The sequence below is a fragment of the Vigna angularis genome, chromosome 5 (assembly GCF_016808095.1).
Source record: "Vigna angularis cultivar LongXiaoDou No.4 chromosome 5, ASM1680809v1, whole genome shotgun sequence".
Lineage (NCBI taxonomy): Eukaryota > Viridiplantae > Streptophyta > Magnoliopsida > Fabales > Fabaceae > Vigna > Vigna angularis.
Genome location: NC_068974.1, coordinates 19,942,691 through 19,946,855, shown reverse-complemented (window position 1 = coordinate 19,946,855; position 4,165 = coordinate 19,942,691).

Here is a 4,165-nt window from a genome sequence, read left to right as displayed (position 1 = left end):
TTCACATTATATAATGACTGTAGGGTATTTTGAAGAGTGGTTTACTAAAAAAAATTATAACACTAATAAATTCATGTCACCTTTAATTGTGTTTCGGTTGAATTGGTCGAGGATCGGTCGTCTTTCTTTACTCTACTCTTTTTCGATTATCTAATCCTCTCTGAGAACGCAATTCACTCTGACGCTCAAGTCAGATATCTTTTTCAAAGAAGTCTTTAAATGGCGCCTACCGTGGAGCCGAGCGACATCCCCATGAAGCCACGAAAAACCAGACACGCGCTTCGTTTCGACATCGCTACTTCGGATCAATACCATGTTTTGCAACTAAGAGTAAAAAATTCCATAATAATATCTAAAGGCATGTCTTTTGTTTTGAGAACTTTCAGGAAGGTTCAGTCTTACATTCAACCTTGTCAGGTTCCAATGACTTTTCATTATAATTTATAAATTATAATATATTCAAGAGTGTATTTTATTTTGATTAACTCATATTTTTTAGAGTAAAAATATCCTGCACATGAAGGTTCAAACCTACGTTCAACCTTGTCAGCTTCGAATGACTTTTCATTATAATTTATAAATTATAATGTATTGAAGTGTTTACTTCATTTTGTTTAACTCATATTTTTGTGAGTAAAAATATCTTGAACAAGAAGATTCAGTCCTACGTTCAACCTTGTCAGGTATCAATGATTTTTTATTATAATTTATAAATTATAATATATTGAAGCATTTACTTTATTTTTGTTTAACTCATACTTTTGTGAATAAAAACATCCTGTACAGGAAGGTTCAAACCTACATTCAACCATGACAGGTTCTAATGGTTTTTTATTATAATTTATAAATTATAATATATTTAAGTGTTTATTTCATTTTGTTTAGCTCATATTTTTATGAGTAAGAATATCTTGCACAGAAAGGTTCACATCTACGTTCAACCTTGTCATGTTCTAATGACTTTTTATTATAATTTATAAATTATAATATATTGAAGCGTTTATTTTATTTTTTTAACTCATATTTTTGTGAGTAAAAATATCCTACAGAGGAAGGTTCAATCTTACATTCAACCTTGTTAGGTTCCAATGGCTTTTTAATATAATTTATAAATTATAATATATTTAAACGTTTACTTTATTTTGTTTAACTTGTATTTTTGTGAGTAAAAGTATGTTGTAGAGCAAGGTCCAATCCTTCGTCCAACCTTGTTAGGTTCCAATGACTTTCCATTATAATTTATAAATTTTAATATATTGAAGTGTTTACTTTTATTTATTTAAGTCATATTTTTGTGAGTAAAAATATTCTGCACACGAAGGTTTAATCCTACGTTCAACCTTTGTCAGGCTCCAATGACTTTTTATTATAATTTATAAATTATAATATATTGAACCGTTTACTTTATTTTGTTCAACTCATATTTTTGTGAGTGAAAATATCCTGCACACGAAGGTTCAGTCCTACGTTCAATCCTATCAGGTTCCAATGACTTTTCATTATAATTTATAAATTATAATATACTGAACAGTGTGTATTTTGTTTAACTCATATTTTTTGATTAAAAATATCCTGCACAAGAAGGTTCAGACCTACGTTCAACCTTGTGAGATCCAATGACTTTTCATTATAATTTATAAATTATAATATATTGAAGTGTGTACTACATTTTGTTTAACTCATATTTTTTCGAGTAAAAATATCCTGCATAGGAAGGTTCAATCTTACGAGTTCAACCTTATCAGGTTCTAATGACTTTTTATTATAATTTATCAATTATAATATATTGAAGCGTTTATTTCATTTTGTTTAACTCATATTTTTGTGAGTAAAAATATCATGCACAAGAAGGTTCAGACTTACGTTCAACCTTGTCATGTTCTAATGACTTTTTATTATAAGGGTTAAATATGTTTTTAGTCCCTCAACCATCAAGCGATTTTGTTTTTCGTTCCTCTTTCAAACTTTGTACGCTTTGATCTCTCTCCTTAAGGAAACCATAATTTTTGGTCCTCCAAAACCAACAACGTTAAAAATCAAGTGAGGTGGCTAACGGTGAAGTGCCACATCATTTTTTTTTCTGACATTGAGTCAATTTGTCCCTCACCGTTCGATCACCATCACCATTCAGTCATCATCACCATTCGGTCACCATCACCATTTAGTCGTCATAACCGTTCGACCATTACCAATATCGTTCGGTCGGTACCAATACCGTTCGACCATTACCAATATCGTTCGACCACCATCACAATTCAGTCATCATAACCGTTCGGCCATTAACAATATTGTTCGGTCATTACCGTACGGTGAGGGACAGATTGACTTAGTGTCAGAAAAAAAAATAATGACGTGGCAATTCGTTAGCCAACTTAGCCTAATTCTAACGACATTAGTTTAGGAGGACGAAAAATTATAGTTTCCTTAAGGAGAGGGATCAAAGCGTACAAATTTTGAAAGAGGGACGAAAAACAAAATCGCTTGATAGTTGAAGGACTAAAAACATATTTAACCCTTATTATAATTTATAAATTATAATATATTGAAGTGTTTATTTCATTTTCTTTAACTCATAATTTTGTGAGTGCAAATATCTTGCACAGGAAGGTTCAATCCCTTACCGCTTGGTCGATTGGACCACCAACGTTCAACCTTATCAGGTTCTAATGACTTCTCATTATAAAAATAAAATATTGAATGTTATTTAACCGAATATTTTTGTGAGTAAAAATATCCTGTATATGAAGGTTCAATTGGTCAGTTGGACCACAAACGTTCAACCTTATGAGGTTCTAATGGCTTCTCATTATAAAAATAAAATATTAAATATTTTAATGCATATTTTTGTGATTAAAACTATCCGGCACAGGAAGGTTCAATCCCTTACTGCTTGGTCTGTTGGACCACCAAAGTTCAACCTTGTCAGGTTCCAATGACTTCTCATTATAAAAATAAAATATTGAATATTTTATTTAACGCATATTTTTGTGAGTAAAAATATCCTGGACAGGAAGGTTCAACCCCTTATCGCTTTGTTAGTTGGACCACCAAAGTTCAACCTTGTCAGGAAGGTTCAATCCCTTACCGCTTTGTCAGTTGGACCACTAAACTTCAAACTTCTCACGAAGGTTCAATCCCTTATCGCTTGGTCAGTTGGACCACCAACGTTCAACGTAGGAGAAAGTTCTGGAGCTCTTAAGCTCTAAAAAGAATCCCTATCGCTTTTCGTTCAACATAGGAAAAGGTTTTGAAGCTCTTAAGCTCTAAAAAGAATCCCTACCGCTCGTCGTTCAACGTAGGAAAAGGTTATGGAGCTCTCAAGCTCTAAAAAGAATCCCTACCGCTTGTCATTCAATGTAGGAAAATGTTATGAGGCTCTTAAGCTCTAAAAAGAATCCCTACCGCTCGTCGTTCAACGTAGGAAAAGGTTCTGGAGCTCTTAAGCTCTAAAAAGAATCCCTACCGCCTGTCGATCAACGTAGGAAAAGGTTCTAGAGCTCTTAAGCTCTAAAAAGAATCCCTATCGCTCGTTTTTCAACGTAGGAAAAGGTTCTGGAGCACTTAATCTCTAAAAAGAATCCCTATCGCTCATCGATCAACGTAGGAAAAAGTTCTACAAAGAACTTCTATCGCTCCTCACTCGGCCTAGAGAAAAAGTTCCAAAGAGATTTTCTAGAGCCCTTGATCAACATAAGAAAAAGTTATTAAAAGCACTCCTATCACTCGTCGCTCGGCCTAGAGAAAAAGTTCCAAAGAGAACTCCTAGCGTCAAATACTCAATAGGTTCAGTCCCTTTCCGCTCGGACCACCTACGTTCAGTCGTGTCAGGTTCCAATGCCTTTTCATTATTACATTAGATTATAAAATATTGAAGTGTTTACTTTATTTTTTTTAACGCATATCTTTTGGAGTGAAAATTTCATGCACAGGAAAAAGCTCCAAAGAGAACTCCTAGTGTCTACTACTCAACCTAGGAAAAAGTTCCAAAACTAACTCCTAGCATTTTTTGCTCAGTCTAGGGAACAATTCCAAAGAGAACTCCTAGAGTCCACTGCTTGGTACAGAAAGGAATGAAGACTAGCGCATCGAAAATAGACTCCCTAACACAACGTGAGCGACCTCTCTTAAACTCATAATAATACATGCGCACCTCTTTCAAGAAAGA